Source organism: Vulpes vulpes, chromosome 5 (assembly GCF_048418805.1).
Source record: "Vulpes vulpes isolate BD-2025 chromosome 5, VulVul3, whole genome shotgun sequence".
NCBI classification, from domain to species: domain Eukaryota; kingdom Metazoa; phylum Chordata; class Mammalia; order Carnivora; family Canidae; genus Vulpes; species Vulpes vulpes.
In genome coordinates, this window is record NC_132784.1 from 111,319,602 (window position 1) to 111,342,799 (window position 23,198).

The window sequence follows — 23,198 nt, forward strand, 5'->3', positions numbered from 1 at the left end:
CTGGATTTCAATACAATGAATATCAGACAACATAGGACGACAATCCCTGAGAGACAGAGGACAAAGATAAGTCCTACAGTGGCACCAGTTTACTACTGTGACAGATACAGGCTGGAGCACAGTGAGTGAGAACTCAAGCAGAGTCTAGAGGATTCCCCAAATCAAGGAGACAAGGGTCTGGAGAAGCCATGGTGATCTTGGGTTGCCAGAGAAATACAGGATTCCTAGCTAAACTTAACTTTCAGATAAACAGGGGTGCCTGGGTGGCTCAGTCAGTTGAGTGGCTGCTTTCAGCTCAGGTCATGATCTCGGGGTCCTGGGATCGAGCCCGACATAGGACTCCCTGCTCAGCGGGGAATCTGCTCCTCCCTCTGCCCCTCACCCTGCTCATGCTCTTTCTCTCTCTCTCTCAAATGGATAAATAAAATCTTTAAAAATAATAATAAATTTCAAATAAACAATAATTTTTAGTGTAAATATGTATGATGTAATTTTTATTTTTTTGTATGACATAATTTTTAAAGAAGCAGGCATGTGCAGAAGCAGATGATAGAACATATAATGAAAAAAACCAATCAACTGAAACTAATTCAGAACTTATATAGAAGTTGGAATTTAAGAAGAAGAGTATTAAAACAGTTATAACTATATTGTACATGTTCAAAAATACAAGGTCAGCCACTGTGGGAAACAGTACAGAAGTTCCTCAAAAATTTAAAGAAGAATTACCATATGATCCAGTAATTCTACTACTACTGGGTATTTACCCAAAGAATACCCAAACACTAATTTGAAGAGATGTGTGCACCCCTATGTTTTTTGCAGCATTACTCACAATAGACAAGATATGAAAGCCACTCAAGTATTCATTGACTGATGAATGGATAAAGAAGAAACAGTATATATATTTATATATACGTATATATTACTCAGCCATAAAAAGAATGAGATCTTGCCACTTGTAACAACATGGATGGACCTAGAAGATATAATGCTAAAAGAAGTAAATCAGAGAAAGACAAATACCATATGATTTCACTTGGATGTGGAATTTGAGAAACAAAACAAATTTTAAAAAGAGACACACACACAAAAATCAGTCTCTTAAATACAGAGAACAAACTGGTGGTTGCTTGAGAGGAGGTGGATGGGGAAGATAGGTGAAATAGATAAAGAGGACAAAGTCTACACTTATATTGATGAGCACTGAGAAAGTTGAATTGTTGGATCATTATATTGTACACCTGAAACTAATACAACACTGAATGTTAATAATACTTGAATAAAAATAATAAAAACAAAAAAATAAAAATATAAGAAAAGCTACAAGTGATATAGGAAGAATATAAATAAAATTTTAGAGGTGAACCTGACTGAGAAAATATACTGGATAAGATTAAAGGAAGGTTACATTAAAGAAAAGATTGGTGAACTTAAAGACAGCAATAGAAATTATCCAAAATGAAACCATGACAGAAATAAACCAAATAATCAACAATAAAAAATAGAACGTTAGTTAATTTTGGAACAATTTCAGACATCTTACTATACATGTAAATGGATTCCTTAAAGAAGAGGAAAAAGAAAGACCAAAAATTATGCTACCGTACATCATGATCCAACTGCTTAAAACAGGTGATAAAGAGAAAAGCTTTTAAGCTGCCAGTTTTAAGCAGTTTTTTAAGTTTTAAAAGAACATATCATGAACAGAGGACCAAAGAAAATGACAGCAAATGTCCCATTGGAAATGGTAATTACATAGTAAATATATAAGATGAGTTTCCATGTTATTTACATCTTTTTAAATGGTAACTGACTAAACAAAAACAGCAACAATATACAGTGAGGTTTGTAATATACACCAAGATGAAATGCATGAAAACAATAGCATAAAGGCTAAAAAAGGTAAAATGGAAGTTATCCTGTTGGAAGATTTATATACCCCACATGAAGTGATATAATATCACTTAAAGATAGACTTTATTGGGATCCCTGGGTGGCGCAGCGGTTTAGCGCCTGCCTTTGGCCCAGGGCGCGATCCTGGAGACCCGGGATCGAATCCCACGTCAGGCTCCCGGTGCGTGGAGCCTGCTTCTCCCTCTGTCTGTGTCTCTGCCTCTCTCTCTCTCTCTCTCTCTGTGACTATCATAAATAAATAAATAAATAATTTTAAAAAAAAGACTGTATTAAAAAAAAAAAGATAGACTTTATTTAATTAAAGATGTACATGGCAAATCCTAAAGCAAGCACTAAAATAATATTTTCAAAAAGATTTATAGCTAATCAGTCAGCAAGAGGTGAAATGGAATCATAAAAATTTCAATTCACTGAATAGAAGGCAGAGAACCACAGATAAGTTATAAGTAAAAGGATGAAAAAAAAGATAAGCCATGAATACTTAATTTTTAAAAATCTGGAGTGGTTGTATTAATACCAGACACAATACATTTTAAGATAAGAAATAGAGATGGTACTTCACAATGATAAAGGAGTTAGTTAATCAAGAACACATGACAGTCCTAAATATTTATGCATGTACAGCTTCAAAACAAATGAAAAGGATTAAAAAAAAGACTGCAGGGAAAAATTAACAAAACCACAATTATAGATGGTTTTATATCTCAATAATTGGTAAAACAAGTGGACAAAAAATTAGTAAGGATATTGAAGATTTGAACAACATTATTTACTAGTTTTACCTAACTGAACTTTATAGAACTCTACCCAACAAAAAGTATAAATTATTTTAAAGTGCATATATAACCAAGATAAACCAAGAAAAACCATATTCTGAATCATAAAAGAAATCCCAATAAATGTTAATTATTCAAGTCAAAAAAGTATGTTCTCTATCATAATGCAATTACTATTCAGAAAAATAAATAGTGGAAAGATACCTGGAAAATTCCCAAATATTTGCAAACTAAATAACACTCTTCTAAATATGCCATGGGTCAAAGATGAAATCAAAAGGGAAATTAGAAAGTATTCTGTACTGTAAGATAAAGAAAATACAACATAACAAAATTTGTGGACACCACTTGAGAAGTACTTATGGGGAAAACTATCACAATAAAAGCCTATATTAGAAAAAAGGAAAGGTATTTTTTTAAAAAATATTTTATTTATTTATTTATTCATGAGAGACACAGAGAGAGAGAGACAGACAGACAGACAGACAGACAGATACAGGCAGAGGGAGAAACAGGCTCCAAGCAGGCAGCCTGACATGGGACTTGATCCCAGGTCTCCAGGATCAGGCCCTAGGCTGAAGGCGGCACTAAACCACTGAGCCACCCAAGCTGCCCAAAAGGAAAGATCTTAAAACTATGATCTCAGTTTTCACCTTCAGAAACTAGTAATAGTAGAGCAAATAAAACACAAAGTAATTATAAGAAAGAAAAGGATATATTAGTGGAAATCAGTGAAATAGAAAACAGAAAAAATAACAAAGAAACTTTATAAAAGCAAAAGCTGGTTCCTTGACAAGACTTAAAAGGAAAAAGAATCTCTAGCTAGGTTGACTTGGAGAGAAAAAAGAAAAAAAAACACTACCAATATCAGGAATGTAGGAAGTTACCTAGTTACAGATACTACAGATGTTAAAAGTATGGGAAGAAAATATTATAAACAATATTATGCCAACAATTTCAACAACTCTGATAAAATAGTAAAATTTCTTGAAAGATACAAACTACCAAACCACACTTGTAAAGAAATAGATAAACTGAATATTAAATATATAGTCAACAACATTTCCACACACACACACAAAAAAAAACCCCTCCAGCATAAGATGGCTTTACTTTTGAATTCTAACAAATATTTCAGAAAGAAAAAATACCAAGCTCTCACCAACTCTTCCAGAAAATTAAAAAAAGGAGGGATCCCTGGGTGGCGCAGCGGTTTGGCGCCTGCCTTTGGCCCAGGGCGCGATCCTGGAGACCCGGGATCGAATCCCACATCAGGCTCCCGGTGCATGGAGCCTGCTTCTCCCTCCGCCTGTGTCTCTGCCTCTCTCTCTCTCTCTCTCTGTGACTATCATAAATAAATAAAAATTTAAAAAAATTAAAAAAAGGAGAGGATATTTCCTCATTCATTCTATGACATCATATTACTCTAATACAAAAACCAAACAGGAACATTATAAGAAAACTATACACCAATAACCATCATAAACAGAGATGCAAAATCTCTAAACAAAATTTTAGTAAATTGAATCCAAAAATGCATAAAAAGGATAACGTGATGACCAAGTGGGGTTTATTCTAGGAATGCAAGGTTGGTTTGACATTCAGAAATCAGTCTATGAAATTCACCACAAACTTAAAAATGAAACTATATCATCACTTCAGTAGATACAGAAAAAGCATTTGATAAAATCAAACATCCTTTTCTGATAAACATTCTCAGCAAACTAGAAATAGAAAGGAACTTCCTCAGGGCACCCAGATGCTCAATTGGTTACGTGTCCAACTCTTGATTTTGGCTCAGGTTATAATCTCAAGGTCATGAGATCTAGCCCTGTGTCAGGCTCCATGCTGAGTATGGAGCCTGCTTAAGATTCTCTCTCTCCCTCTCTCTCTGCCCCTACTCCCCTGCTCTCTCTCTCTTAAAAAAAAAGGAAAAGAAGAAAAGAAAAGAACTTCCCTAATAGGAACAATTAAAACAGAATATTATGAAAACCTATATGCCAACAAACTGGACAACTTAGAAGAAATGAATAAATTCCTAGAAACATTACAAGCTACCAAAACTAAAGGAGGAAGCCATAGAAAATGTGAACAGGCCAATCACCAACAATGCAATTGAATCAATACAAAAAACTCCCCCAAAATAAAGCTAGATGGTTTCACAGGCAAATTCTACCAAACATTTCAAGAAGAGTTAATACCTATTTTTCTTAAACTATTCCAAAAAATACAAGAGGAATGAATCACCCTGATACCAAAACTGGACAAAGGCACTACAAAAAAAAAAAAAAGAGAGAGAGAGAGAGAGGATCCCTGGGTGGCTTGGTGGTTTGGCACCTGCCTTTGGCCCAACGCACGATCCTGGAGTCCCGGGATCGAGTCCCACATCGGGCTCTCGGCATGGGGCCTGCTTCTTCCTCTGCCTGTGTCTCTGCCTCTCTCTCTCAATCTGTGTCTCTCATAAATAAATAAATAAATCTTTAAAAAAAAAAAGAGGACTACAGGCCATTATCTCTCATGAATACAGATACAAAAATCCTCAACAAAATATTAGCAAACTGAATCTAACAATATATTGTAAAAATCACATACCACAATCAAATAGGACTTATTCCCAGGATGCAGAGGCAGTTTAATATTCACAAAACAATCGACATGATATGTCACATCAACATTAGAAAGGATAAAAACCATATAATCAGTTCAACAGACGCAGAAAGAGCATTTGACAAAGTACATCTGTAATGTCACGTGATGCTTCTAGAGACAGTGTGGTGAAGCAAAACCATACACAGCCACTTTGGCCAGAATCATGGCCACCAACCCCCTGAAACACTTCTAGGTTCCTGTCCACTACATTTTCCAAGTCAAATTTGAATCAAGGGACGAACATGGGAGCTAGTACCATTTTGTCTATTCTTGTCAGATGTATAATTTTTCCATCTGAGGTGACAGCTTCTACCAATAACCATTATGCCTGAATCTCAAGTATGATTCTGGGCTGTTCAGGAATGAAGCCTCACATTCTCAGATTCTAAACCCTCTGGGATGTGAAACTGAAAGAAGGAGTAAGGATGAGGAAATATTGATACAGGATGCCAGTGAGGCCAAGATTACCAATGGGTGAGGTCAAAGAACATTTCAGAAATCACTCACAGGGCGTGTCCTCTCTTGTGGGCCACCCCTCCATGCAGTGGAGGCCATCTCCTGATTTTAGCGCTGGTGCTTAGTGCTTCTCAGGGTCAGTGACTTAATGGCAAGGAGAAGCTTCTGGACACCTTTATCCCACATGCCACTTGCACCAGTCCAGTTTGGCATTTGGGACACAAGCCAGCTACTAATAAACTAGACCTTTGCTTTCCTTTTGTTATTGTCCCCTGTGTGTATATTTCCCCTGAGAACCTTCTGGGGAGGGGGCCTGGCTGGCCAAGGCAGGCAATTCTTACTCCTTTGGCTATCATTCACGTCATGGTGCTCCCAATCCCGATCTTGACTCCTGAAATACAGTTCCTCACAGTTTTCAAAGTGCTGTCCCCGTGTTTACATCTGGTTTACCCTTACAATAACCCTACATGGTAGACAGGACGTGTATTACTATTTTCAAACTACACGTGAGGAAGCCAGTTAAAGTCTCACAGCTATTAAGTAGTCCTAATCCAAAATTAGTCCAGCGTACCAGACGGTCCCCGTCTGCTTTAACCACAGGTGCGACACAATGCAAGCTGTTTCTCCCAGCATGCCAGGCTGAGGCAGGAGCCTTGCAGATTTAGTAAGAGAGTTGGCCTCTGGCCCCTTCCCTTGCTTCTGAAACCAAAGCTTTGTTCGTGGATCCAGACCTATCTCCATCCTCAGCACAATAATCTACTGTTTGCTCATGGCTTTCCAGATTCATAGGGTTTTTAAGTTCCTATTTGTATTCATCCATTCATTCTGTGATTTTATTTTATGTTATTTTTTTGGAGCACTATGGGAATACAGCCATAAACAAAACAAAGTGCCTTTTGTCAGAGTCTACATCCTAGTGAGGGGAAACATACAATAGGCAAATAAATACATAAGACAGAGAAGATGGTAAATGGTGTGAAGAAAGTTAAGTGTGGAAAGGTAATAGGAGCTTTTTCCTGCAAAGTGATAAGAAAGGCTGCTCAGATAAGGGGACTGTGAGCAGAGACCTGAGTGAAGGAAGCCAGTGAGCCAAGTTACTCTTAGAGGGCGGGATGTTTCACGGAAAGGGAACAGGAAGTTGAGAAAAGAGTCTTCTTGGTTGTTTCAGGTACAAGGAGGTGGCACACATGAAGTGGAAAAACTAGCTTAAGTTACTATCCAGCATTGTCGCTTTGCAATGTAATGAACCTGGATGCCACCAAAGCAAGCATTTTTGAATAAGAATAGGACCAATTTTGGTAAATTCTCCTTCCTCTGATTTCTGACATTTTTGGTGTCTGTTTTATAGCCTTAGGTACATAGTGCTTTCTCATATAATTGTGTGGGAAGTCCTATCTCCCCTCAGATGGCAAACTTTTTAGAGGGAAAAAACAGGGGGATGAGGGGGGTTATATCTTATTCCATTTTATTTCTCAGTGCCTATCTAGGGAGACAATAGGTGCTCAAAAATACTGAGAAAAGAGCTAGGTATTAATTAGGAGTAAGAATAAAGTTGAGTAAAGTAATGTCTCCCTGCAAACCTTACCCCCTAGACTGTTCCATTTCAACAAATTCCATTCTTCCAATTACTTAAGCCAAAAATCTTGAGGCCACCCTTGACTCCTTTCATACTCCATATCCACCCCATCAGCTGATAAGAAATCCTGTAAGCCACCCTAAAAAATTCCCATAACCCATCTACTTCCCACTTATGCTGTTACCATTCTAGGCCAATCCACTGCCTCCTATTCGCCAGGAATAGAACAAGCACCTCCTACCTGGACTTCCTTGGTCCACCTTGCCCCATGTACCTAGAAAAATGTAAGTCAGACCCTGTAACTCTTCTGCTTATTGCCTTCAGGAATCTCCCACCTCACTCATAATGATATTAAAACCCACGAGTGGTCTCCAGGGACCTGTGGAGTTGGTCTCTGGACCCCCATCCAGCACACTCCCCCATCTGGCCACCCTGATCTCCTTGGTGTTCCTCAAGCACACTAAGTATGCTTCTTTAGACATTGAAGTAATTAATTTAGTAATAGTAGTAATCTGTGCAGGCTGAGGAAAGAGGAGTGAAAGACCATATTTCCTATTAATTTTCACACGTTAACAGATCTGAAATCTGAATGCAGCTTACAAGCAAATGGTGAATCATAGCTTAACTGTCTGGGTTTTTTTTCTTCTTTTTAGAGTTACACAAAGTAATGACACATGGTAGAGTCAGCAGAGTCTTAACTTTGATGAAGTACAGTAACCATAGCATCCATTCAGAAGTAGTTGTCAAGTGTCGGACAATGTGGTGTTTTCTCTCATTTCTTCATATTTCTCACGAATCACTTCTCCATAGGTAAGAGTTTAAATAACCACCCAAGGAGGGGTGTCTGGCTGGTGCTGTCAGTTAAAAGACCAACTTTTGGTTTTGGCTCAGGTTGTGATCTCAGGATCATGAGATCAAAGCCCATGTCAGGCTCAAGCTGAGCTCAGAGTCTGCTTGGAATTCTCTCTCCTTCTCCCTCTGTCCCTCCTGCTCTTGCTCTCTCTCTGCCTCTCTCTCTAAAAATAAATAAAGAAATCTTAGAAGAAGAAGAAGGAGAAGAAGAAGAAGAAGAAGAAGAAGAAGAAGAAGAAGAAGAAGAAGATTGCCCAAGGCCGTTCATTGAGTAACTACTAAGTTAAGCCTCATGTCAGGCTCTATGTTGAGCACAGGAGTCTGCTTAGAATTCTCTCTCCTTCTCCCTCTGGCCATCCTGCTCATGCACTCTCACTCTCTCTCTCTCTCTCTCAAAATAAATACATGATTTTTTTTTAAATGCCAAAGCCATCCATTGAGTAAATACTAAGTCACTTTAGAATCTGACTTGAAAGACTGCCCTCTTGGCTACACAACCTCTAAAAATAAAGAGATTTCAAATCCATTCTGGTATCCGAGCAAAGGTCACATCCCTTCTGGGTCTCAGTTTTCTTGTGCAAAAAGTGAGGGAGCTAGATTAGCTGTTTTCCAAGGCAAGGGTTCCCAAAAGCCAGTCCATGGACTGACTGCTTTAGAATTGCTTAGGAAGATTGTAGAACATATGGTTGTGAACCCCATCTTAGAGGCTTTTCTTTGGGAGATCTGAAACTGTGCCCAGGGACCTGCATATTTAAAAGATTTCCCAGGTGATTCTGCTGTACAGCCAGGCTTGGGAAGCATCGCTCCCAGGTCCCTTCCAGCCTGGACACATGATGATTCTCTGGGGCCATTCCGAAGTCCAGAGACATCCACACTCACAGTCCCACTGGGCTTTCATTCCTGGCTATCATGCATCTCTAGTCACTGGGCCACAAGTGTAATGAGAACTTCTGTTTCTCAGAACATCTAAAGTAAACCAGAAATGGGGAAAGAGGGTCTCATGGGGTGAGTCATGATAATGTTGCAAATAACTTCTCCACCAAGGCACTGCTTATCCTGGGAACTGCAACCAGGAAGTTTTAACAGAGTGCTGCAGCTGAGCCGCTGTTATGAAACATGTCCATATCTCCTGGGCTCAGGAATCCTGTCTATGTTATGCTCTGACTGAACCTATAGAGGTACTTTCCATACTTAACAAAGAAAGGGAGAGAAAGAGAGGGAGAGAGATCCCACCTAGGATACTCTGCTTGGTGTCAGAGGAGCACCAGTTCCCCTCCTGAGGCTCTTTGCTACCCTGATCTGTTCCTGTGTAAGGGCTGCAATCCTCACAGTGCACTTGGGGACTAGCAGCATCCCCACCACTGGGGAACTTGATGCCAATGCAGAGCCTCAGTCCCCACCTCGGATCTACTGAATCACTCTGAGGGTGGAGCCCAGCCAACTACGTGGTCACCAGCCCTCCAGGTGACACTGATGCAGCCCCAGTTTCGTAACTGGAATAACTAGGGGATGAAAGGAGACTTCAGTTCTCTATATATTAAAAAAAAAATCTACCTGTTTCAGTGATTCCCTCCTCCTCCTCCCCTCCAGCCCTTCCCTCACACAAAAGGGTGTAAGCCAACCACGTATGGACAGCAGTGGCAACACCATGATGAGACCTGGAAGGCCTCCCTGATCCATGGTAGATGTGGCCCTAGACCTCTGCCTGGGGATCAGGACAGGTCAGGAATGACAGGTGACATGTTTATTCCTATAGGAGACAGTTGAGGAGTGAGAGGTAAACCTGTCTTTTGGGAGTCAGTCATCCAGTCTATTAGCAAATCCTACAACTCCTACTTACTGCTGATTTCTTGAGTCCAGCCATCTCTGTCCTTCTCCTCACCTCCCATGCAGGGCCCAACCTCCGCCACCTCACAACTGAACTACAATAATGCCTTCTGGCTCTCTTTCTGGTTCTTCCACCAACTCTTCTCCACACAGCAGCCCACGCGGGCTTCCTAAAACCTTATTTTGACATGAACCAGCTTTTCAGACTGCCCGGGACAGTGTGGCCTCTGTGGTCTGAGGGCTTGGCCTCAGCCTACCTCTCCAGCCTCACCTTAGGCTATCTGCACATCTACAATCTCTGTGTCCCAGCACACTGGGTCTCATCTCAACTTCATCAATGCAGAGTACCTTCTAACCTCTGTAGGTCATGTTCCCTTTACCTGGAATGTTCCTTCCCTCCCCTTCCTTACCTGCTGACTTTTGCTCATCCCCCAGCTCTCAGGGAACTACTCTGAGCCCTCGGGGGAAATTAGGAATCTCTGTTACATGCTCTTTTTTTTTAAGATTTTTATTTATTAATTCATGAGAGACACACAGAGAGAGACAGAGACACAGGCAGAGGGAGAAGCAGGTTCCCTACAGGGAGCCTGATGTGGGACTCGATCCTAGGATCCTGAGATCACAACCTGAGCCAAAGGTAGACGTTCAACCATTGAGCCACCCAGGGGCATGCCCCTGTTACATGTTCTTATAATGCACTGGTTCCCTTTTTAGTGTTCTTCATACTTGTAATACAAATAATTATTTGTTTGGTTTTAGTCTCTCCACTAAACAGTGTCATATGGCCAGGGAGCCTCTCTGTTGCTTCCCTAATTTCTAGTAGGGTGTCTGGCATTAACTGAGGGCTCAGTAAATATCTGTTTAAAACGTGACAAAAGAAGAGTTTTCTGTTGTTCATAATTATGAGGCTTAAAAACAAAGATCTGGGAAATCAGACAAAGGTAGCCCTGACTAATGATGTTTGACCAGACCTATAAGACTTTCTTGTAATTGACGGTCATTATGTATCTCTTGCAACCCATCTTTTTGTTCATGTATTCATTTAACAACTGTATGTATTTAATGTTAATGTTAGTTTACTTAACATCCATGAATTTATCTAACAAATAAGTTCCTGCTCTGAAGGTCCAAGGTGAACAGGATAGACAAAGTGACTTAGCCCATGGATCTTACATTTTGGTAGAGGAGAGGAACAAAAGGCAAGAGATTTGCAATAATCAAATGGGCGATCAAACTGTCTATTAGGGCCCCTATTTGATCAAGCTATTATGCAGTTGTTACTATTTTAAACAGTAAAAGCTACAGAAAAACCCTAAAATACGACAAGGGGATAAAAGAGGTGGGTGGCGAGTGCTTTTAGGTAACAACCTTCACCAGATTTTCTAGTTCCCTTGTACTTGTTTACCTCCTTACTGAAATTATAAGCAATTTTGAGAATAGTAATCAGGTCAGACTCTTTCTTTTCCCCCTCTCAGCCACTGCCAACACATAGTGCCCATTAGATGCTCAATACACACCTGGCAAATAAATAAGTAAGCAAGAGAATACAGGGATAGAGAGATGGATGGATGGATAGATGGATGCAAGGCTGAGTGAATGGAGCGCTGAACTCTTGAGGGTAGGTGCTGTGACTGATTCACGTCTCCAGAAATTATTCATTTCTCAACCATCTCCAAATGATGGTGAGCAGCAGAGATGCCCTTTCAAGGGCTTGGAGGGCATTTGCATGAAAGGAAGAAAAGCTCTGGCATGAATATTAGTCAATGGATACTGGGTAACTGTCCAACAAGCTGTGCTAAGGAGGGATCTCCAAGCTCTGGTGATGAGAGGCACAGGAGATGGGAAAACAGATGGGAATCACACTGTATGCCTTGATGAGGGTCCCCAACTCAAAGCCAGAGCCAAGCTCTCAGCCCACAGGTATTAAAAACCTTTTCCAGACAATGGGGGTGGGTCTGGAGGTCTAGGTGCTGGGATCAAAGAATATAAGAATAAGGATGGGGAATCCAGAGATAAGAGCCAGAGAAGCAGCCATTAGGCAAAGTTTCTTGGTGAATCAGTATTCCCAGGGGCCTCAGAGAAAGGGCACAGGAAAATAGACAAGCTGATCTTGGATGGCCTTTCTCATCCTAGTGGGTCTTTGGAACCAGGATAAGCTTTGGCCCAGGGCAACCAACGTGGCACTTCTCAGCAGTACCACTGTGGTTTTCCTATTGACTATGCCTATTTTTGGTAAACTCCTTCTGTGGAAGGGATCTCAGCCAATAGCAAAGCTCAGAGTGCCAAGTCCTAAATGTCAGGCCCCCTTTCCTTTCCCCCCAAGCCCACTTCATTTTTTTTTTATCAGATTCCATCCATCTGTCTCCGAACTCCACATCATGAAAGATAAGGAAGCATGAAAAGGCAGAGAACAGGCAAGAAAAGCAAGAGACCCGGCAGCAAAGAAGTGTGTCCTGAATCTGCCTGCTGAGCTGTCTTGGTGGTTCTTGACACTTCCGCTACCCGCCGATCTCCTGGACAGAGAAGCCAATTCCCTTTCCAGTTTCCCAGAATGGAAAAGTACCAGTGCCGGCTGCCGCATGCCCAGGGAGAGCTCCATCCATCCTGAGCTCCGTTAGGGCCTGGCAGGCTGGCTGAGGAGAAGCAGCTGCCACTAGGGCCCCAGCTTCCCAAGAATTATTTTCATGCCGTGCTGCCAAGGTTGAGAGCCTGAAAGGGCTGCTTGTTCCGTGATGTTTACCATCTCACTGCTAGCTCCAGACCACAGGCTGACCTGTCAATGAGTGTCCTATATGCAGCTTCCAGGAAAACACACACATGGCACATGTGAGGCCCGGGGCATGGAGCACTGACACCTGGGCCTTGCTGGGCGCAAGTAAGACAAGACTGATCAAGAGTGGGGCTATTGGGGTCAACCAGGGGGCCCAAGACGATCTATGGTCTAAAAGAACATCTGCAATCATAGACTTTAGAGCCAGGAAGGGGCTTCAGGAACCAACGCCTCCAATGGCTCTGTGTTAAATATCAGAACCTTGGAGCCCCCCAGAAGCAAACTGAGTTACTTAGGGATGCGCTGCTGACGAGTGTAATTAGGACTGAAATTCAGGTCTCCTGATCCCTGGTTACTCTTTCTTCAACCCCTGGCTACCATGATGGATTTCTTCCAGTTCCAGAAAGGATAAGATGATCTCGTTAAAGAAGCTGTTGCTTGGGTCCCTGCTCCCCGCAAACCCCACATGGGAGGCTGCTTCAAACTGGTTCACTATTCAGGTAAATATCTGCACAATGGGATCCTGCTAAGAGCCAAGGAAGATTACTTGGGTTCCTCTACGTACATGGAGCTATTTTGCCAGCACCCCTTTGGCCCAAGTCGAAATCCCCCTTGGGATTAGCCCTTTAGAATTGCAGCTTTCCTAGAAGCCCAAATACTTCCCAGAAATCATTGCTGCAGAGCTCCAGAAGAGGGGTCCCCAGGCTGAATGGGATTCCAGGGTAGTAAAGTGAGGGCCAGCCAGGATACAGTCTTCCTCCTGGCTCACAACATCAGTGACGGCTTCACAGTGAAATGGTATGTCCTTTCCTCTAACAAACAGGCAAGCTGAGGGGACGGCTAGGTCGCCATGAAGGTCAGGAATCGAAAAGAGAAGAAAAAAGCAGGGTTTGGAAACTTAAAACTAGATCTTCCACTTCCAAATTATGCGACTCCAAGACAAGTTCCTAAACCTCTCTAAACCTGAATCTCCTCGTCTTTCAAAATATTGCCCAAAGGGTTGTACAGAGACTTCATAGAGTGAATATGCAGGATTTAGCATACTTCATGAAGTACTACAGAGCTCCAGAAATGACGTACAGAAGGAGGAAGAAGGGATTATTTGTTTTAACTATTACGTGTTCACTCTTTATTGAGCAATTTCAGAGGTTTTATGGCCTGGGGAAGGTTACTTACCTTTCAGCTCTCGGCTTAATGGTAATCCTAGTATTTGCTTATGGGAATGCTACATGCAAGGAAAGAGGGGCTAACATACATCAGGTACTTCATAAGGTTTATTTTTTTTAATTTTTATTTATTTATGATAGTCACACACAGAGAGAGAGAGAGAGGCAGAGACATAGGCAGAGGGAGAAGCAGGCTCCATGCACCGGGAGCCCGACGTGGGATTCAATCCTGGGTCTCCAGGATCGCGCCCTGGGCCAAAGGCAGGCGCCAAACCGCTGCGCCACCCAGGGATCCCCTTCATAAGGTTTAAAGCATAGTAACACTTAGAGAAGTAATAACAGAGGTTAGATGTTATATATATATTTTTTTAAGCTATTTTTACTCTGACTCATTACAACAAAGGTTGGAATTGGCTTCCAAGATTGTGTGAGATAATAAACAAACAAATGAAGGTATGTATGCTAAGGGGAAAGAGAATAGGGACAATAAGATGAACTGGAGAGCTAAGGTTAATGTCGGAAATATATTACATTTGGATCTAGCCCTCTGCTGGTGATGGGCCTCAAATCTGGCTCCGAGTTTCCCACTAACCAACGCGCAAAAAGCACACTATAACCGGTTAACGTGAATCAAGATGGCAATAAGAGTCAACTTTTTAGTCCTGCTTCCAGGTGAGATGGAGTAGCTTGCAGTAACCAGTGCTCTCCCTGAGAATATCTGGAAGAGCTAGATAAAATTCATAAAGCATCTCTTTGTAAGCATCTGATTGCTGCCTGATGTTTAAAAAAATAAATAAAAAGGTTAAAAATGGTCAGAATATCCAAACAGATGTTTCTCCAAAGAGGTTGTGAGGAAAGGGGACTAGCGCTTCACAGAAGGGAGAATCTGAGAGGTGATAGAACTCCTGCAGCCGCGTTTAGCCAGTCCTCAATTCTGGAGCAGGAGCAGGAGGCGGACTCTGGGCTTTGCACAGACAGAGCATCACTCGGGGGCAAAACCCCAGAGCTCTTGAGGGAGACCAGAGATCCCTCCAGCCAGCATCATTTTTCTTGCTGAGCACATTTGCCAAATGCATAGCTATCCATCACTGTTGAGCAAGTTTCTCAATAAGAAAGGCTCTAACCATGTCCTAAATATTGGTCCAACCTACTAAAAGCAAACAAACTAAAATTATAGCTTTCCCAAGGTGGATTTGCCCCACCCCCATAGCCAGGGCGCCCCCTATGCCAGGATGAATCATTTCTTAAGCTGGCCATGCTGGTACACAGAAAATGCACTTCGTTGTTTGGCCTGATATCTTGAATAGAGGCTATGGCACCCCAAAGGTTGAATCTGAATTCTGTCCCTATCATGCCAAAAGTCAGAGCTTTTGGGTACATAGCTGGGTAAATTTAAGCATGTTTCCCTCTATTTACAACCTCTAAAATGCTCTGCTGATAGGGCCAAAGCAGTGAGACTTTAGGCATTTGAGAAAAAGCACAGAGGTTGCTCTGCCTCTGCCCAGGGCTAGAGCTCTCCGGGCCCTCAGACACCAGGAGGCTGGACGCCTGGCACTTCACACCAGCAGCTGCAGCTAGAGGGCTTCAGTCCCCATCCTCCTTCTGGCTCACTCCCTCTGTACTTGGCATCCCCATCATTCAAAGGGATGATACTCTTATGAACTCCCTCTCGGGTTCCTCACGTCTTTGTGAGATCAAGTCTCAAACGGCAGAATTTAGATGCTTTTTTTTTTTTTTTAACAGAAAAATACAGAGAACCCTGGAGCCCCTTGGCCCCCTTCCTTCCCGCCTTCTCCTCATTCCTCAAGCACTTACTGATTGCCTATATAAGCCAAGTACTGTGATAGGTGTTGGTCATGACTATGCAAGAGATCACTGCCACACCAAACAAGACAAAGACCAAAGTCATAAACATCAGTGAAGCAGGGGGGGAAATGTTGCATATTTTTTAACAACTCATCACCTCCTACTTACACCCCTTCCCCCAAAACCTCACTGTTTTGAATGTCTTAACTTTTACTTTACTTTACTGTGTATGCATCCAAACCACGAAAAGTTCTGGGAGGCCTAATCTTGCCACATCCATGCTCTTCAGAGTCCTGCTGGCTAGGACCAAAAGCTAAGTCAACAATCACAGTATTCTCCCTCAGAAAAACACACTGCTGTGGATAAGCTCTCCTGGGCACAGGGCCCTGTGTCCCCTTGGAGTCAGGATGGCCAGAGTTCAGGATTGTCAGAAGCCCCCAATTCCCAAAGGTAACTTGAGTCTTTCTTGGAAACCACAACGGACCATAATGGTCACTAATGAACTCTTTTTTTCTTTCTTCCCCCATCATCTGCTAAATAGAAACCATTGTTTTATGGTATTTGGTTTATTTTATTTTCCTTTTCTTCCAAAAGTAACAAATCACAACCCTTAATATTTGCATGTAACGTTCCAAAGCCCGTTAACTTCCCTTGTATCTCATTTGGACCCCCTATAATAGCTGTGTGAATGCAGAGAGTGGAGTTTATTCCCTCCATTTTATAAGTGAGTAAAGTTGTATACAGAGTTTTACCTAAAGTCACAAAGCTAGATAGTGACAGAGCTGGAATCAGACTCTAGGTCTCTTGATTTCCATTGCCATGGTCTATTCATCAACCACACTGGCATCACACTGTGTGTCAGCACTCACTCTCCACACTATCTCAGGGTCAAGAAGAACCACCAAGTTGGGGAACGATCTAGACCAAGGTACTGCCTGTCTACATCTTAGAATACGTTGGTCTCAGATTTGTTGAAATATGATACAAGGGGCGCCTGGGTGGCTCAGTTGGTTAACCATCCAACTCTTGATTTTGGTTCAGGTCATGATTTCAGGGTCATGAGATCAAGCCCTGTGTCGGGCTCCTTGCTCACTGGGGAATCTGCTGAAGATCCTCTCCCTCTTCTCTTTCCCCTGCTCATGCTCACTCTCTCTCTCTTGCTCTCTCTCCCTCTCTTAAATAAGTAAACAAACAAATAAATAAAATCTTTAAAAAATATGATAGCAAAAGGAACCTGCATCCTGGTTATAGGATATAAAATCAATACACAAAAATCTGTTGCATTTCTATACACTAAAAATGAAATATCAGAAAGAGAAATAAAGAAAACAATCCGATTTAAAATTGCATTAAAAAAATAAATAAATAAAATTGCATAAAAATACCTAGAAATACACTTAACCAAGCAGGTGAAAGACCTGTATATCAAAAACTACAAAGCATTAATAAAAGAAATCAAAGACAATACAAATAAATAGAAATATCTTCCATGCTTATAGATGAAAGAATCAATATTGCTCAAATGTCCATATTCTCCAAAGAAATCTATAGATTCAATCAAAATTCCAGTGGTTGTTTTTCAAAGGGATAAAAACAGATAATTCTAAAATTTGTATGGAACCACAAAAGAATCTGAATAGCAAAAGCAATCCTGAAAAAGAAGAATAAAGCTGAAGGCATTATGCTCCCCAATTGCAAGATACTTTACAAAGCTGTAGTAATTAAAACAGTGCAGTATTGGCATAAAAACATACATATAGATCAATGGAACAAAACAGAGAACCTGGACATTAAAAAAAAAAAAAACAGAGAACCTGGACATAAATCCACACATACGTGGTAAGTTAATTTACAACAAAGGAGCCAAGAACATACAATGGGGAAAGGACTGTCTCTTCAATAAATGGTGGTGGGAAAACTGGGCAGCCACATATAAAAGAATAAAACTTGACCACTGTCTTATACTATGCACAAAAATGAACTCAAAATGAATTAAAGATTTGAACATAAAACTAAAATCATAGAACTCCTAGAAGAAAACATAGGCAGTAAGTTGCTTGATGTGCGTCTTGGCAACAATTTTTTTAATCTGATACCAAAAGCAAAAGCAGCAAAAGCAAAAATAAATAAGTGGGACTACATCAAACTAAAAAGCTTCTGCACAGCAAAGGAAACCATCAACAAATGAAAAGGCAACCTGCTGAATGGATGAAAAAATATTTGCAAATAGTATATCTGGTAAGGGATTAATATCCAAAATATATAAAGAACTCGTACAACTCAATAGCAAAAACACAACAACAACAAAAATCCGATTAAAAAACAGGCAGAAGATCCAAATAGACATTTTCCAAAGGAAACGTACAGATGGCAAAAAAGTAATGAAAAGATGTCCCACAACTGTCCATCATCAGGGGAATGCAAATCAAAACCCCAATGAGATCTCACCTCCCACCTGTTGGAATGGCTACTGTCAAAGAGATAAGAAATAACAAGTGTTGGTGAGGATATGGAGAAAAATAAATCTTTATGCGCTACTGGTACAAATGTAAATTGGTGTAGCCTCTATGGAAAACAGTGTAGAGTTTCCTGAAAACATTAAAAATAGAACTACCATTCCGGGTGGCTCAGTCAGTTAGGCATCTGCCTTCAGCTCAGGTCATGGTCTCGGGGTCCTGGGATGGAGCCCTGCATCCAGCTCCCTGCTCACTGGGGAATCTGCTTCTCTCTCTCTCTCCCTCTGTTGCTCCCCCTGCTTGTGCTTTCATTCTCTCTCTCTCTCTCTCTCTCTCAAATAAATAAATAAAACCTTTAAAAAAAATAGAACTACCATGTGATCCAGCAATTTCACTTTTGGATATTTATCTGAAAAAAATGAAAACACTAATTCAAAAAGATATATGCACCACCACCCCTATGTTCACCACAGCATTATTTATAAGAGCCAAGATGTGGAAACAACCAAAGCGTCCATCAATGGATGAATGGATAAGGAAATTGTGGTATATTGTACAATAGAATCTTAATTATGAGAAAGAAGGAAATCCTGCCATTCGTGACAACATGAATGAAACCTGAGGGCATTATGCTAAGTGGAATAAGTCAGAGTCAATACTCTATGATCTCTCTTAAATGGGGAATCTAAAAAAAACAACAAGAAAAACAAGCTCACAAACATAGAGAAGAGATCGGTGGTTGCCTGAGGTCAGGGGTAGAGGGGTGAGAGAAATTGGTGAAGGGGATATAAATTTACTTAAAAATAAAATAAGAAATCTAACTGTTGTAAGGGGCAGTGGAAATAATGAGCATCCTGGGAGGAAGGACGTGGCATAGCATTTTGTTATCACCGGATGAAGACAAAGCTTGTGATCAGAAAGCATTTGTCACATACCGAGGATCCCAAAGTTCTGTGGCTCCTGGTTTTGGTACCACCGTAACCTCCCTCTTGCCCTCATGACCCCTCGATGACAAACATCTCCACACTCTCACTTTCCTATTGTGCTCTGTGCCTTTTCTTAAGCTCACATGCTCTCCTTTTTTCTTTTCATCTGGCCCTAACCAATTCCTTCCTGTCCAGCTCACTCTCATACCTTCCGTATTTCAACCAGGAAGACACTGAGGACCTGACCCGGGTTGTGTAGCACATGAACATCCTGTGTGTCTCACACTCCAAGCGTGAGCACAGAGGTCAAGAATATGCTGCTGGAGGTGGATCGCATCTTCCCTTCGCCACCTCGCGAGCTCTGTAATCTTGAGGGAGTCACCTAATGTTCCTGGGACTCAGTTTCTCCCTTGTGAATAACAGTATGACCTAATTCATAAGATTATTGTGAAGATTAAATTTGCTGACACCCACTTAGAATAGCACCAGGAATATATTAAGCGCTCATTGAATATTAGTTGGTACCCTTCTTTGAACTCTGCATTCTCTTTTTCCCTATTTGGCACAACCAGGGATGTTTGAGGGGCAGATGAGCTTCTGTTGTCCCCAGAGAAAGATCCTTTTACTGGCAGGAAGGATACCAAAGGCCACCCTCAGGCTAGACTTGACAAACAAACACACACACACACACACACACACACACACACACACACACAAGCAAGAAAGCCAATCTGGGCTGCATCAGGCATTGCTTGCTTCAGAGAAATTCAAGCAGGGAGGTCCTTCCCAGAATTTTTTATCTCCCTCTGAGGGCCCTCCTCAGCCGAATAAAGCAAGCAAGCAATCTCTCTCTCTCTCTCTCTCTCTCTCTCTCTCTCTCTCCCTCTCTCTCTCTCTCTCTCTCACACACACACACACACACATATATACAAACGCATAACACTAGCACCTCATATCTGGTTTCAGAAACCTGAAACTAGTACCACAGGCTCATTGCATGACCCCCACCAACCCTCTCGCACTCTCTGAGCACATGAATAAGGAGAGCTCAAGGAAACATAAATGATTCTGCAATTTGGAAATGTGTGTAAATAACTTGTATCAGCTTTGGTGGGAGACAAGGGGGTGAGGACAAGAGGACAACTCTGTGCAGAAAGGAACCAGAGCATCTCTGGAGCTTTGGTTTCTTTGCAAGGGTGAGTCAGTCCCAAGAGGCTTTCTAGCGCCAGCCTAGCTTGCTGGGCGTGCTAACGAGACCAAGGCTACAAGAACAAGCTCTGTATGATCCTGTTAGTCTTCCCCTATTCCTTGGCCTCAGGTCATCCCTCAAACCCCAGTGACCCCTCTCCCCCATCAATGCACACTGGCAGTCACAAAAGGAAACCATGAGGATGCCCAGCTATTACATGATTATTGGGGAAAGTCATTTCCTTACTGACTCCCTGGTGGGGCTGGATGGTTTCAGTGGAAAGAACTTAGAGCCAGGAGACTAGCGCCATGAGTTCCTGCTTTACCATTAGCTAGATGTGTGCCCATGGATGAATCACTCATCCCCTTTGACACCACTTTCTTTATCTGTCAAGTGAGGAAGAGGGACTTGAACATCACTAAGGTCCATTGCAGCACAAACGGCCTAGGATGCTAGTTTGCTTAGACCCGAAAAACTTACTGGAAGGTAGGATTGATGCTGGAAATAACAAAACCCCAGTGAGGAACCTAAAACAAATCTGGAGTCTATAGGACAAGAATTCCTCCTCTCAAAATCCCAACCCCTTCATGTCTTTGTCTCTGCCCTGAGAGAAGAACATTCTAGACACCAAAAGAGGACTCCCCCACCCCAGGGCTCTGAATCACTAGTAAGTTGCCTGCTTCCTATGAGGGGAAAGCATGGAATGGAAACAGGAAGGAAGCCCCAGCCCTGCCCTGCCCTGCCCTGGCTCCATACCATGGATCCTAAATGCCTGGGTTGCCTGTTAGGGAAAAAGAACTGTTTTTCCCTTTTCCAAGTAAAACCAGTTATCACAGGCCAAGTCAGAGGGTGAGACCAACTGCCCTTGTGCTCCTCACAGACAGCAATTATCGGGTTGGTTTGGTGAGTCTTTAGGACCTCAGACCCCTGGGCTTGGGTCCGGGGTAATCAGGTTACTTTTATTCATCCTCCTAGCTAGAAAGTCATGAGATTTTGGGCCCTGGCTGGCCATCGAGGGAGAAGCCTAGAGGAGTCTGACCTTGCTGGCTGATCAAACAAATACTAAAGCCCAGAGCGTTCTTATGCTTCATTGTGAAGTCTAAAGACTTCTCTTTCTCCTGGAGGTACTCCCAGGCTCTCCTGTTGAGTCCAGTAGCCCAGCCCAAGTTGAGAAGGAGGCGAAACTTGACCCAAAGACCTGCAAGAGGATGGAAAAGCTGCCTCTTTGGGTCCCTCACTCACCCTCCTCCAGGCAGCCCATATGAACCTCTCCCTCCCTCCAGCAACAGCTTATGCTATTCCTTCTTCCTGAAAGACTTCTTGGACCCACCTCCAGAGACAAAAAAAAAAAAAAAAAGCCATACAGAAGGCTTCTAGTATTATGAAACTCCTGCATGTTTAGCAGCTATTCTGTACCCAATCTGTCACTAGGGGGCATTTTAGGGTACATTTTTTTTTTTTTAATTCATCAGCTATCTTCTTTGTGCTTAACCTCAAAGACAAGCTTGTAATGAAGCTCAGATTATAGATTTCTGAGTCTGAGAAGTGCCAGGAGTTGGGGACAAGCGGATTTTCTTACAAAGAGCCACTCAAGGTCAGGGACCCTACTTCCAAGCCTAAAGCCCATCCATATATTCCAATATAGGCAGTAAGGCTCCCACACCATAAAATCATAGTAAGTTTGTGCCAGAAAGGCTCTCAGAGACCATGTAGAACAACTTCATCTCACTACAGGAGAAAGGATTAAGGAAGTGTGAAGAGAAGTACAACGGCATGCTTAATGCTACACAACTAATTTAAGACCAACCCAGGGTTGTAACTAGGTTGTTCCTCAAAATAATCTTCTGAGTGAGTTAAATACTATGTTCTAAGTGAACTGCAAATCATTCATCAGAATGTTCTAATAATATCCAAGTCATTTGTTGATTTGTAGGAACGTTTTTCAGAAACTGTTGGTATGACTGTTTGACAGGGATACCACTAGCTAACTGACACACTTGAGCCATGATTTTGACAGAGGAAACTGCCTTGACCTTTCCCAATGACTTCCGTCACTGAATCGACAATCATCAGGACCCAGTCCCTGGGGCACTGTTACAACTGGAAGATGACTCAGCACACTGCCCACACTTTAGAACTGTGTGTGCATACTCCTGCATGTCAGTATTTCCGGGGTGGACCTGCAGAGCCCACACCGCAGCCCCCAATGGTAACACCACCTTCAACACTGCCATTACTGGAAATGTCACCACTACCACCTGCCCCACTAACCCCTTCACTGCCACTGTCAAAGCTCTGGCGTTTTAGAGTAGTGAGCCAGCAGCACTCTGCCATCATGTCTCGTGTCATGATCTACTACCTGTACTCTGCATCCCCTGAGGGGTGACGCCAGCAGCCATGATGAAATCTCTAAAATGGACTTAAATTAATGAGCTTATTTTAGACTCGGTATTATTAAGTTTAGTGTTTAGCCCAGTTGCTTTTTGTCAGCCAATATTTCATATCAAGTAATCTATTAAAATATGTGTCGATATTTTTACAATTGGCTCTATATAAGATCTGTTTATAAGCCAGTTCTCCTGACTTAAATCCAAGATGCCATTTAGTTATTTCCATGTGGCCAACCTGTGGGGAAAACATAAGTGGCCAAGAATTTCCATCTCTCAATAGATACCAATAAGAACTTCTAAAAAGTCACCTATAAATCCGTAGGCATGCATTTATTATATACCTACTCTACATTCATCAGTGTGCATGCCCTAAGACTCCACGACCCCCCAGCTTGGTGACCAGATCCTGTAACATGGATTACAATATCTCATTGCTTGCCTT

General features: G+C 41.9%; 1 protein-coding gene across 6 annotated transcripts in view; it reads right to left on the minus strand.

Moving 5' to 3' along the window:
* Positions 1 to 23,198, minus strand: part of DDR2 (discoidin domain receptor tyrosine kinase 2) — a 145,692-nt gene that overhangs the window by 30,228 nt on the left and 92,266 nt on the right. The window lies entirely within an intron of this gene.